This window comes from Diorhabda carinulata, chromosome 2, assembly GCF_026250575.1.
Source record: "Diorhabda carinulata isolate Delta chromosome 2, icDioCari1.1, whole genome shotgun sequence".
NCBI lineage: Eukaryota > Metazoa > Arthropoda > Insecta > Coleoptera > Chrysomelidae > Diorhabda > Diorhabda carinulata.
In genome coordinates, this window is record NC_079461.1 from 10,397,252 (window position 1) to 10,412,683 (window position 15,432).

A 15,432-nucleotide genomic window follows, 5' to 3' on the forward strand; every position below is an offset into this window, starting at 1 on the left:
CTCATCATTCGCTTACTTTCAGTAAGGATTAATCACAAACAACCTTGAATAATTTCATAAATAATTAGTTTCCTGTAGCTAGCCATCAATAAGTAATTTTCAAAATGGTGTAATATTAGTCCTAATTGATTTTAGAGTCGTCTTTGTAATATAATAATAATTCAAAATTCAACGTCCTTGGTGATCGTAGACTTGTCTCGATAAAATAATAAACGTTTCAAAATTTCTAAATAATTCTAAATTCTAAATAATTAGACTAAGGTTTTATATTATGACTTATACTTAACGATAAACGTAAATAAATGGAAGAATTTAACAATCTGAAATAGATACGTTTAAAGAGAGACATTTTACACTATCTAGTTTGAATGATACCTAACAATTAAGGCTAATCTTTGCCTAATGGAAGGAAGCGAGGATAAGTAAAAAAACAGTTTCAGTAAAAAGAATGAGAACATTTTGAAACAAACCCATTATATTAATGGTATGAAAGATGGACCTAGCTGATATTTCTTTGAATATAGAGGATTATCAAATTTGAGACAGGTTGCATCATACCAGACGATTAAGAAGATGAAAACTTACTGTTATTTTGTATAGTGCGTCAACAATAATAAAAACAAGTTTGGAGGGCCTGACGTATCGAATAAAATGAAATAGAAATTTTTTTCTTGCCTTGCAATCCGTTTCATGTGCCACGCCAATTGATCCTGAGGAGCATCATTCATGAATGCATGTTGCATCCTAGCTCGGGGGAAAATTAGCAGCGGTGGAATAAATTTACCAACTGCAATAATGCAACAGAAAGCTGTAAAATTTGATCCTCTTTCGGCTGATGACATTTTAATAACCCTTCGTTTTCCTTTAGGGTTCAGAATTTTTAGATTTTTGGTAGCAACTGTGGAGATCTCTGTCTCATAAAAATTATAGATTCAGTTAGTAGAGTAGTTATACTTTAGTCCTAGCTTTTAGGCGTTAGACTTTTTTCTCACAAAATTCTGTTCCAGCTCTTATCTTATCAGCGTGAAATCTGTGATCAATGTTACGATACTCTGCATATTCAAACACTATTTTGCTAAACTGTTTTATTTTTAACTTAAAAACCGTTTAGTCTACTTCCACAATGTAATTTTTCTGTTGAAATAACTAAACGCTTTGATATTGCTTTTGGAATAGCAAACTGTTTTGAAGTTTAGAAGGATAGTTAATACTTCTGCAATTGTATTTAACAGATCTCTTTGCATCTCTTATGTTACACTGACTCCATTACTGTCTCGTTGCCTTATCTTACTAAATTGAAAAGTCAATTAGTATAGTTTAACAGTGCGGCTAAGATGACAATATCGTCATCTTACCCTCAATTGCAATTATCCTAAGTAAGAAAAGAAAAAATAAAAATGATTAAGGTTGAAAAATTAGTATAAGCAGCATTAAATATGTTAGGAGGCAAGGAAATGTTCTAGATTTTCACCAAATTTAGTCATAAAGCAATAATTACTTACCGATTAAAATCAACACTTTAGTTCGTATACCTCTAAAATTGTAACACTACCAGTTCTCTTCACTTGATGACTGATATCGCACTAAATAGGATTTCTACTGAGTCTACGATGTTAATCATCAGTGATTTACCGAAAAAATAATGTCTCTTGTAGACCTGAAAGCTCCATCTCGTTTTGGGTAACCTAAGATCGCTAATCGTTATCGTAGCGACTTTGTCATCTTACCCACTCTTACCTTATTTCATTTTTATGAAAATAATCATAATTCTATTTGTTTGTTGATCAAAAGCATTTTTACGCATTATCTATTGATCATAACCAAATATTCATCTTAAAGTTCACAAAGTTCCATGAATATTGTACTTCCTATGATTATTTCACGCTTAGTATTTTCCTTTGTATCAATTCCAAGTTATATCTATAAAGGAATCCTTCGAATAATAATTTGAAAAAGTATGTTCAGTAATTTATTCTCAAGATTATTTTCTTCTCCTTTTTCGAAATCTCAGTCCATCGAATCCGTGATTCCACATTGATAACCAAATAAATTCTCGGGGAAATCGAGATTCTTTTGCATTGGATGAATCTGAATATGCTACAAATTGAACTAATTTATGTCCGTTCCTAACGGTATAGTAAACGAAGAAAATATTTCCATTGGTCATTGTTGAGAGAAACGTGAATGTGGTCGATAATACCCTTCAAATATCTTCTCACCATCACCGTCGTGACCTTCTCCAAACGAGTAATTGTTTTAAGCTCTGCTTTTTAGTCTTTCAATAAAAAATTCAATCAGAAATGGATTAGAGGAATATTGTTTGAAAAGATAGTTCAATGATATTTACAAACGAACCTTCAGAACAGAATATTTCATTTTGTATCAACGATTATTTTTCATAATTACTGTTAATTTATATTATAAAATGTAGAAATTATATCAATTTTTAATAATGAAAATAAGTAGGAGACTTTTCTATATGAGGGTTGTCTGGAAAATTTTCGACTTGAAAAAGAAATAACTTAGTCTTCTTTTAAGTTTATACACCTTCCCTATCTATTCACTAAAAGTTTCAGCCCTTTCAAATACTAGTCGCTTTCTCCTCAAAATAGGCATTTAAGTATTCGGTAACTCCCCATTATCCTGCAAGTGAAACCTCAAGGTTAGGAAACAGAATACATTCGCTTGTGTCCAGATTTAATGGTAAAATCCGTAGACAATATACTTCCAATCTACCACGACTTGACTGATCCAGTGAATTCGTATTCAAATTTTTGAGTACTTCACTTTATTAGCATGAAAATCAGTTTATATTGAAACAATCCACAATCTAGTTTTGGACTATCTTATGATGACATTCCCGTCCTAATCATAGTCAGCACCCAAATAATAGTAAAAGGAGTACCTCCAAGATTAGGCAAGAAATATACTAATTTTGGAATTACTTTCGTGCTCATTTGGATAACTTGCTGCATCTCCAAGTTCCTTCAAAAACTGAGGAAAACATTGATAATATTGTTGAACATCTTATAAAATCAATCCAAACAGCAATATACGGCTCAACACCAATTAAAGATAAATTGACCACACCCAAAACTCTCTCAAGGATAATTAAACGAAAAATTATGGACAGGAAAGTAAGGAAAATTTGGCAAAGAACGCACAAATAATAAAAATGATGAAATACAGAGCTACCTGGGGAATTTTACCGTACAAGAAACAATATGATTTATGGAAAACAACGAAAAAACTAAATAGACGAGAACCAACAAGTCCTCCTATCCGCACTCCTGAAGGTCAATGGGCAAAGAGCAGCCAAGATGAAGCCAATGTGTTTACAAAACACATTGGCTTCATCTTTCGTTCTAATCCCATAGAAAACACTTGACGGCAGTCAAAGATTTTCTGGAATCTCCATATCAACTAGAGCCTCTCCTCGAAAAATTCACCGTAAAACAGGTAAAAAAATCGATACAACAGTTGAATCCCAGATAATCTTCCGGATATGAACTAATTAGTGCCAAAATCCTTAAGTAACTATCAAATCATGAAATAAACAAATCCACCTACAATATTTGAAGAAGGAAGTTTTTACTTTGGTATTTCAACTAATTAAAGTTATCTTCAACGTTGGACTACAGAGAATGAACCAAATATTATAAACCTGCAAATTAGGGGTCTTGGAACTAGAATTACCTCCTCCTCCACCGCTAGAGGATACGGTACGCGGACGCTGTGCCTTTTACGACAGGAAAAAAAATAGACAATACAATTTTTAAAAAATAATTAAACTGCAATAGTTGAGAGAAATTCTAAATAAAGGCTATATATATTTGAAAGTCATTATATCTATATTCGAAAAAACCGAGTTCGAATTTGTTTCGTAGATAATTGTGAATTTAGACAAGCTATTATTTGTTCCAGAGCACGTGAGACAAATTATTTGATAGACTCAGTAGATAACATTCATTATCTAGTCAGAAAAGAGGAAATAATATAAGATATTTAATATGCATGTTATGAAAGTAGAATATTTTTGTTTTATTTTTTCTAATTCTTTCATTCTCTGCTTAATATGTATCCCAATTTCCATTTGAAAATACGTAATACTATATATACGAGGATGTATTGATATCTAGTTAGCCTAGACCAGTTCCATGGATAAACAAAATATTGCGTTACCATAGCAACGAACAATAACTTATTAGAAGTGTCAGTGTAGAAGTTTAAAGTCAAAAAAGTGAACCAGAATTACACAATAGATTAAAAAAAAAGATGTCCACCGAAATTGTGAAAATCAAGAAATTGGAATATCGAGCCATCATCAAGTACCTGTATTTAAAAGGATTAAGAGGTAAGCAGATTTACCAAGATATGCTTAATACCTTTGGTGATCAATGTCCTTCGTATGATACCGTGAAAAATTGGACTGCAACTTTCAAAAGAGGTAAATTTTCCATTGAAGATGATGACCAATCAGGAAGGCCAGTTTCTTTGTCAGTCCCCGAAAATATCGATGCAGTTCATGACATGATTTTATCAGACCGTCGAATTGGGCTAAAACAAATATCTGAAGCACTGAATATTTCATACGAACGCGTTCATCATATAGTTCACGTCAATTTGGACATGAGAAAAATTGCTGCAAAATGGATCCACAAATGTTTGAATGTTGAACAAAAGCGTGAAAGGGTACATTTCTACGATCCAGAAACAAAGCAACAATCGATGGAATGGCGACACTCTGGTTCTCCAAGACCTAAGAAGTTTTTTGTTCTAAAATCTGCTGGAAAAGTTCTTGCTTCAGTTTTTTGAGATTGCCATGGAGTAATCATGATTGATTTTTTGGATAATCGTAGGACAATAACTGGAAATTATGATTCAACATTACTGACCACTCAACGGGCAAAAATTAAAGAGAAAAGACGCGGATAGCTATCCAAGGTTTTTTTGCTTTTGTAGGATAACGCGCCTGCACACGAATCTCATGTTGCCATGCAAAAAATTGGTGATTTAGGGTTTGAATTACTAGAACACCCCCTTATGGACCAAATTTGGCTCCGTTCGACTATCATCTCTTTCCTCAGGTGAAAAAAAGTTGAAAAGGTCGTAAATTTTATTCCAATGAGGAAGTAATAAAAGCTGTGGAGCTCTGGTTTGTAGAGAAACATTTTTTTTAAAGGTCTAGAGACGTTGCAGGTTCGCTGTAATAAATGTATCCTATTAAGAGGAGAATATGTTGAGTAATGAAATATTTTGACATTGGAATTTTGTTTGGTTCTATAGTAGGCTGAGAATTTTTCAAAATATATTTCTTACAATTGGATTGTCCAAATGTGAGTCAGACAGTGTAATCATGAGTGTTGGAGTATACTACTACTAAATCAACACTCATGATTCCACTGTCTGACTTACGTTTTGATAAGCAAATTATCGTCTTCAGAGACTGAGGAAACTGAAGATCCACACGGTTCGGTATTTTTAGACATGCTTCTTTGAAACTGTATGTATTTGTGCTTAACTTTCAATTGAGAATGGTAACTTAGAATCACAATCAATATATATGAAAACTGTACTACACCAATGAATATTTCATTATTTGCCCCGAAGAAGGTGAGTTTCCTTCCACTTTATTTCTTGATTCATAGAAAAAATTAATCATACATTTCGAGCTTTTCTTTAATCCATATCAATTTTAATTATCATAAAAAATTAGTTGAGGATTCTAACTAAAAATTAGAAAGGAAGAAAAAGAGAGAAAACAAAATACACACATCAAGTGTTAATTATTATTAATTATTACCCAGTTGACGTTGACGTGACTATAAGAAAAAAAAATATTTGATTTAGAGATTTGACTAAAAATTTCAGAATTTTGTAATAACTGACATCACAGTCGATCATAGTATAATTCAGCTTATTGCTATTTTACTGACTAACTTATACCTTTCATACTTCTTATCGTCATGAGTGTAAACAGTTTTCCACTATTTAATAATAATATTCCGAAATATATTCCGTAATGTTCTGCAATTTCCTCTATTTATCATTCCGCGATATGAGATCCGACTCTGCACTGGGGACAAAAGGAATCCTATTTAATATCTGGTGAAGTGTAGGTGAGAGTAGTGGTACTAATGAGTAAATACCATGATGCCCCTATTATGCTAGGTATGCGGGATGCCAAGCCAACTTTGCTCTCTTCTTCTTTACCGCATCCAACATATTTCATGTACCCGACCTCAATGAAATGCATTTTATTTTTCTAGAACTGTCCGACTGTTAATGGTTTTCTTTTTTTCCATTTGCACTTTTTTATTGCGTATACGTGACAGATATATAGCTCAGATGATAAATGACCAATGTTATTATTTGAAATGTTTTATAAAGACATTCAGTACGTGAATGAATTCGTGGTTTGTCAATGGAAACTTATCCAGTATTTTTTTAAGTATTTTTCAATTAAAAGGCCTTTTTAGAAAATTTTTAATAATATGAACAATTCGCCACTATACATATAAAAACATATAGAAAAACTATATCAAACGCGTTCTAAGAAATTTTCATCCCGGCGTGTTCGCCAAATTTTCGACACTTCCATTATAACCGAACAGGAATAGCTTCACGGTCCCTGTCGTGGACGAGTTCGTAGCATTGAGATGAAAAAACTCAATAGTCATATGTGAAAAGTTGTATCTTTTATTTTTAGATATGAAAACGGCACGAATAATAGTAGGTTATTCAAAGAGCGTGTGCTGTCGTGCATCTGATTGAGTCGTAGCTACGATCTGCGAATGGCAAATTTACTGACAAAAAACAACTATCAATTTCCTCCAATATACTAATTATAATTATTAGTTTTCTTTTACTAATAGTATATTTTTTATAAATTTCGTAAAATTCATCTGACACTGTTTTTTTGAGAGATATATTGACTATACGAGCTCCGTTGTAAGCTCCCAACCCATGACTGATGCCACCTGTGCCAGACACTAATAAAATATTTTAAAATTTCGTGTTTGATGACTTACTTTGGTCAGAATAAATAGATGATCCGGTTCTTTTTTTGGATATACATATTTATTCATTAAGTTCCTACGTCTTTTTCTGGTCGATGGCTTTAGGACAGACGTCTTAGGAACACTCGCAACTTCTTATAATTTTTCAGATGGATGTTATTGTGAAGAAAAAGCCCATTGTGAGGACGACTTGAACTTTTGCTCAATTCAGCCTAATACAAAGGAAACACATTTTGAAAAGAAGTTCTGTAAGTTAATTGTCCATCCATGAAATTTTTGTTTTACTATTATACTTCTCCTTTGATTTTGTTCGTAGCAGATTTCCTGTTGTACTTGCTAACTGTAAAATTTTAGGAAGAGTGCTCTCTCTACAACTCAATATCTGATTTCCATATTATATCGGAGCATATCTAAGCCTCAGATATTCAATCCAATCCAATCAAATCTAGAGCTTCACTTCTGGTATTATGTTTCTTTCTCTTTGCGTTCATTGAGTCGTTATTCGACCATCCATTTCTTAGATTGTTATGGAAAACAATGTGAAATATTAGAATATCTGTAGGAAATTTGGGAAATTAAAAATTATTTCTGAACTAACCTCTGTTATGATTTCGTTTATAGAGAACGTTAGAGCCAGTTTATTATCATTTAATAAAAGAAAGTACTTTAATGATATCAATAACCAATACAAATTTAATCACTATGCGATGAAGCTGATAGCTTTGAAACGGCAATATTTGATTCTTATCATCAATTATATTGGATTCACACAGCATTAACCTGCATGTTTTCTAGTAACATAGCTCTCGTAGATAAACGGTTGGTTGTGTAATACTATTAATATTTCGACAAAGTACATATGACATCATGCTGTATAAAAGAGTCAAAGCTCAACTACGCACCACTGCAAATTCAATACAATGAAGTTCATTTGATTTGCTTGACAAGTCTTGTGAGTATTCAAATGACTGTACAAACGGTTTACAATTCATTGCAGTGGAAAAAACATAAAAACTGTTCTATTTACAATTTATATTCCATGATTAATTCGTTGCAGGTGAATTTCAAAAAAACAATGCCATGGGAACTCCAATTTTTACTATGTGACGCTTAGGAATCAAGGGTAAGTGGTGTTTTGTTACCAGTGCACAATTACTTCGCAGGCATAAAATATAGATAATAAATAAAAGAAATAATATTTGAAAACTAGCATCTGTGAAGCAAAAACAATACAGTGTGTTCATAAGTAGTTCCGGTTGGTTTTAAAGAGGTTTTTTCAAATAATTGAATCAACATGCAATAGTGAATTAAAAAGGATGTTAACTGTTAATCCAAAATAACTCCTTAACGCTGTATAAATTTTCAGTTTCTCATATTTATTGTATTACTAGTAGTCTATTCTACAGTTCATTCCAATTTTCAAATTTCATCTTGTAGATGTTATTCCCATTTTTTCCAACCGTCAGCAATGGAAAAATTTATTTTTAATTTAAACTAATACTTAAATTTGGTGATGCTCTATATGACTGAAAGGAAATGACTCTTATATTGTGGTCAATTGTATTTCTTATTGCAAGAACTATTCGATTCTTGGGAAATTTCAAATACTTTAGTTTGTTCCTAATGCCAAAGATTTGATTCAATAACAGTGGTGCAGAAAACTCCTCCTCAAGTGACCATTATAATTTCAATTACTACTATAATTATCATTATATGAAATTGTTATCATCACCAAATAATAAGTGGGATGAAAGCACAGCGAAATAACATCAGTTTGATACAGACATAAAATATTCATATAAAGAGTTTTCAAATGAGTTTCAAAGAAGATTCAATCAAAAATGTAATTGAGAAACTTAAACCAAACAAAGCATATTTAATTATCTCTCACAGATGCATGTGCACGCGAGTAAATATAGTAAATCACCATGTGATGGGAATATTAGAAAGATCCATATAAATATATAAATCGTCAATTTATTTGAGTTATAAAGGCATTTGTATGAAATATTTGGAAAATTTTCGAGTTTAGTTTTCATAAAAGTGGAATCAGAAATATTCATCATGAATAGAATGCTTAGTGACAATTAATTGTAAATTCTCTCTGATATGGGACTTAATTCCTACCGTGTTTTGAAGATATATCACCTCTAAGTACGTTATGTATCCAAATTAATTCCTCTCTCAAATCTTTGCAAGCGACTAAGACAGGCAAATACCTTTTAATCAGTTGATTCGAGTCTATCTGCTTAAGACTAGATATCTGTATGATTATTAAATTTGATGCTACAGTATTGTTTTGTAGGCCCATATACATATTAGTAACAGGGCTGATTTTTCACTGGAATTGGCTTCCAAGGAAAAGCAAAAACTTGAAAATATTTCAAAAGAATTACTTCGTCGCTTGTTATTAAAAGGAGCCTAGCTCAACTCCAATAGCCTTGCACCTGAAAAGGTAGAAAGGATTAAGTAAAGTGAAGTACTTTATCATAACGGTTTTCCACAACAAGACTAATAGTATTGAAAGAGAGAGAGAGATGCTTTATTGTCAAAAAGTTCTTACATTTTATAGATAAAAGCTTGTGGAAACTAAAAAACTGACATAAAAATAAACCTGTATGCAGCATTCAATATTATTATTAGAATAGAAGTCGTTTACAGAGTAGAAGGCACTTTCCAGTAAATATGCTCTTAAATTTTTTTTGCGGAATGCGGGATAAGATGATATCGTTTTGATTTCGATGGCAAGTGATTGTGATTTTTCTTTGCATGATAAAATATTGAGCCCTTTCTAATTCTGAACGTGCTAAAGGTCGTGCTCCGCGTTCATAAGTGGATAGCCGTACAAAGATCTCTCTAAAATTGTAGAAGTGTACTTACGAAGTAGGCAGACGGATTCAAAGATGAATAATGAAGGAAGAGTCAAAATTTTTAATCTTTTAAAGAAGTCACAGCAGTGAGCCCTCTTTGCAAACAGATCTCAGCGCAAAGTAGGACCAACTTAATTTTTTAGATAAGGCGGCAATAAGTAACTCCCATTTCAAGGAATTGTCCACAACAAGCCCTAACAATTTTACAGTTTCAACGACGTCAATGGTGGTGTTTAAAAAAAAGGCTATATTGTATTTTTACATGATAAAACTTTAGTTTTAGAAACGTTGAGACAGAGAAAATTAGAATCGCACCATGATTTAATGAGATCAAGGTTGCTCCAAGAGAAATGGCTGCAAATAGGCATATTTTACCTTTGATATCTAGATAGACGATATCGTTTATAAACAGATGAAACAAAATAAGGCCTAATACTGAGCCTTGGGGCACTTCACATTCTATTAAAATCGAAAGCCGCAGAAGAATCACAAACAGTTGTTGTAGTACAGTTATGGCACTTGTGTATTTGTTACTTTAAAACCCAAATTGATGGGTAGTAAGTATTTTATATTCAAACAGAAATAATAAAAGCCTCTTTTTGACCAATCTTTCTATGATCTTGTATAACATGGGAAGGAGTGCAATTAGGCGATAATTCGATGCTTGATTTTTATCTCCTCCTCTATGTAGGGATATAATTATGGCCGTCTTAAGGCAATCGGGAAAAGTGACATTTTGAAAGGAAACGTTAAATAAAGTGGTAAGATGTCCATCAATTCCAAATGAGTATTTATTTCTGATTCATAGTCATTAATTGTATTGAGAAGCTTTGCTAAGACTAGGGGCATGAAGAAGAAACTGTGTAAGAAAGTGTGTGATCATGAAAAGTTTGAGGTTATCAAGTGAAAGTTATAAAATACTATAAATGTTTGGCTACATTCACAAAGTAATTATTGAGGTTATCAAGTGAAGATGAACAAACCTTATTTCTTAGATCATTCACAATCAACCATGTTTCTTTACGAGAATTGTTGAGTCTACTATTATAATAAATATCTTTGGTAGCTTTTATTATCTTATTATAAATTTTTCCGTATAGTTTCACGTAATATTTGAAGCAGACACTATCCGAGAATTTCCTGAGATAAAGATATCACTCATGTTCTTTGCAGACATATGTAAACCTTTAGTGGGCCAGAGTTTATTTTGCTTATTTTTAATGCCTGAGGGAAAGAGGACTATTACTTTGTGAACAAATTGTATATACCATAATAAAAAAATGAGAAAAAGCTACTATTCAATATAAGTTAGTAATAATTAATTTATTATTGAATTGTTGAATTCTATAAGAAAAAATTTCCACACAAAACTTTTTCTATGAGACAGATGATCCCTCATAATATTATCGATTTTAGTGCTTTCATGTAACTTTATTTGCTTTGATTATTATTCAAAAATATTTACTTCATCCTAAAAGCAAACAAATTGTTTTCGAAATACGTATAAAGTGGAAACATGAAAGTTCTGTCTTTACAGGGTAAAGGAAATGCAGATTGCAATTATGTCGTAGTCGAAACTCAATTTTAGTCAGCCGTAAACATTTTGAGATTGAGTTGGATGGCGATTTTAATATAATTGCAGCTCCCGAGACACAACCGGTGACGATGTTGACCTTTCACATTGAAATACAAATTTACCTTATCTGAGTGGAATCCTCGAAAGCTCTGGTTGTGGTATAGTTTCCGCATTAATGAGGATTCGACGAAATGCAAGGGAATAAACAAGATAGTTAATAATGAAATTACGACAGATATATGATTTCTGTATATTTTTCCACTTTTCTACCATTTAATACCTAATTGTATGAATAGAGTGATTATTTTTCTCATCAAAATTGATTTAAAATAGTCAGAATTCCAGTAGTTCCAGTTCTTGGCAATAAAGGTGTATTATTGGTACTAAATGATGCCTATTTTAGAGAGTCTCGGTTTTAAGTGCTCATTGCGCTAAATTTTTGTATGGTTTTCATATGATGCGCATTGTTATGCATTTAATGCCCTAATTAAGTTTGAGCTCTACATTTGTGAAAGTTGGACGTTTTTACGCTGATTCTAGCTGATAAATGATGGGACTATGAGGTCAATTAGTTTCTTTCATGTAGGTTAACTAAAAGCCCCTACAAAATTTTGTATTCTAAGTTATTCTGACCTTAATTTACGAGCTACTAGAGACTACCATTGATGAATCATTGGCTCGCATAATTGTTGAACTCGTATCAGATAAAAACCCTGTGGTATCTTGTACACCTAAAAATAAATCATGATAATTATATATGGAGGTAAGTGATTTTATCGATAAAGACATTTATGAAGTGATACCTACTTAGGAAATGAAATTTGAGAAAAAAAGGACATTTTATATGTCGCAAAATAACCTTAACTAACGATTCATTTTTGGTCTTGTGGCTAGCTCTGTTTGTCAGTAGTGTTTTCTTCACTAGCGTTATTTTGCTGTTGCTCCGTTTTTTAACATGCCAAGTTTAAATAAACAACGTGCAACCTGCAAAAATGACGCTATGGAAATGGTGGTAAGTCGATTGGTGACGAAACTTGTTGTGGACGTCCCTTAAGTGCCCACATAGATTAAGATGTAGAAAAATTCTAGACGTTGTACTAACTTTTGCATAAATGTTCGTTGAACAGGACCCGAGTTCTGGCAGATAGTTGAATGGTTCTTCCATCATTACAAACAACAATCTCCTCTCAACAGTTTCTGGCCAAAAATAAAATTTTGACGCTGCTACACATACCTCACTATATTCCCATATCTACAAAGAGTCTTGAGAGAATACTGATGGAATGGCATTTGTTCTTGGATTCGTGCATTAGGGCATCATGGAATAATAAAAATCAAATTATTGTTAAACATTCTACGCTACTAATCAATCAATATCCTAATAATTACAGTTTTTGTTGTGAGAATTTTTTTATTCACAACCATATATGCAATGCTGGCATTACTACCGTCACTGAAGGTTATAGAGTATCATATTACACACCTCTATTTCCCCCTCTCATTTCCCACCCTCACTATTTAATGGCAAACAATTAAAGCCAACAATGAACTAGAATGAAACAAACTACTTGAAATGAAATGAAGCCTACATTTTGTCGTTTTCGGAAAACCAACAGTGTCCATGTTTCGAGATATAGTTTGTAGGATCGTTCGAATAATATTGTACATTGTCCATAAAGTCGACGGCTTCTTTTGTCTAGTTTTTCTCCAAAATATGCTAAGAGTACACTTTCGGAACTGGTATTCTTCACCTTTTTTTCTTCGCACCACTTCCCATATGATTCAATAGCTTTTAGGTAGCGATGCCTACTATTTTCTGGCACCTACCATGTGCTGCTGCGTCAGCGTGTATTATTCGCCAACTTAATATACATCCGACTTCTAGCATTTATTTATATTAGTGATAGTTGTTTACCACATATCGAGATCATAGCTAATCTCGGTGTGTAATATACTATTTCCAAAACATCTTTGGTAGAAAGTAGAAACTTTTTGCGATCATTATAACTTGTCTCAATCGGAAATCCTCCTCCATGTTTCTTTATTATATCGACAAAATCACACTCAATAGGAGTAAGTAGATCAAAGGTAGAGCATGTTCCTCGTAGATCATTTAGCAATTCACCCAAAATTGGTGTCACTATTTCACATAATCGCACTATAGTATTGGGATAACATATTTGTAAACCATCTAAATCATCTTGACGGTATATCTATCAAAAATATATCAGTGAAAAGAAAAGGTTGTCTTGAGTTCGTATTTTTTACTAAAATATCTTTCAAAATATAATGTTTCCTGTGTATACTCCTTTAATTATTCTGTATTGTAGTATATCATGTCCATTTCCAATTTATATTTTTTTGTGGAAACAAATGGACAGTTTTCCACAAATGGGCACAAAGAACATAATAGTCCACTCGTAAATATCCTTTTATTTTGAAATGTTTAGTGAGAATAAATTGAAACGTAGATTCACTAAAATGAAATTTTATCAGCTATATTGAGTTACTTTGTCACGATTGAAATAATTAGATGTAAATCACGCTATTTTCAGTTTTAACTCGATCACAAAAGGTTAATATTCTGCAAAATCACAAAACTATAGAGGAGTGAAACAATGGTAATAAATGTTTCCTATTTTCTCTTATATGTTTTTCACTTTTTGTTATATGTATTATATGAAATTCAAATTCAAATGAGCACTATTTCTTTCAGTAACTTAACAACTAACACAACATACATTTTGAAGATGACATTTTCAACCTTTACACCAGAACTCATATTCACACTACCCAATGTGCATTTAGATAAGTCTGAAGTTATCGTCTTCAGACACTAAAGTTGAACCGTTTACCTTCCGAGTGACTGAAAAGTATGTTTCGCATGAATTACAGCATCAGTTCCATAAATTCCAACTCGAAATGTATATAGTGGCAAATTTCACACCATTGAATTGATTCTTTTAATATTGAACTCATTAAAATGATTTCTTAAGTTCAATTTGAAACTGTCGCTTAGTTATACCTTCTGGGGATGGGAGAAACATCTTCATTCAATATAAACTTCGAGTACTCCAGTTTCATCGCTTCAAAAATCTATATAAAAAGATCTAAGAAGCAGAAAATTAACAATAACGTGAGAATAGAATGTTTTACGGAAAGAAATTGGCTCCAAGATATTAAAACTTCAATTTCATGTCATCCTATATCACAAAAAGGTCATAAATCATCAGTTTCCCTTATAGAGTTATCCAGATCGTGAGATTAATTGTGAAAATATTACATTGAAAGAAAAAAATTAATATGATAATAACTTATTTCAAGGTAAAGATAATCAAATATTTTAGTGAATTAGGAAACAAAACAGATTTTGAGCATCAATATGTAAAGCGCATATCCTTACCACATGCACGAAGAGTTCAGAAACAATATGAAATAAGAATAAGTGATACATTATGAAATTTAAGTAGTTGTAGAAATTCAAGAAAAGAAAAAATACATTATTATAATATATAAGAAACCATGAAATAATTGGTATACTGATTCGATAATAAAATCCGAAGTAATCAATACGATAAAAAAATGCTTTCACTAACATTTATTCATAATAATTCAAAAATTCTTGGTATAGCACGAAACGAAGAATTTTTGGAAATTGTTCAGGCATAGAGAAATTTATCAATTTATGAAAACTATGCAATTTCACATCAATCTACAATTCTATTATATGAGGCTCAAAATATATTAGATTGATTTCAAATTGATAATTGCTTGTTATTTTTATAATAAAGGAAACAAAACAATTTGTTCGAATATATTGTATATCAGCTAATATTCTGAAGCCGAAATAGAATCGAAATGTCAGAAATCGTTTCTATGAGTGAAAACATGATTTATAACAAGAGATAGAAGAAAACTAAGTTCATACCATACGAAAACTCCATTCCTTAAGTACTATGAAAACCAT

At 31.9% G+C, this 15,432-nt stretch overlaps 1 protein-coding gene across 1 annotated transcript in view; it reads left to right on the plus strand.

The window, feature by feature from the left end:
• LOC130903514 (facilitated trehalose transporter Tret1-like) overlaps positions 1–15,432 on the plus strand; it is a 134,468-nt gene that overhangs the window by 1,179 nt on the left and 117,857 nt on the right. The window contains exon 2 of the mRNA XM_057815659.1: positions 8,077–8,142. The gene's annotated coding sequence lies outside the window, so the exon portion shown is untranslated. The remainder of the gene's footprint in view (positions 1–8,076; positions 8,143–15,432) is intronic.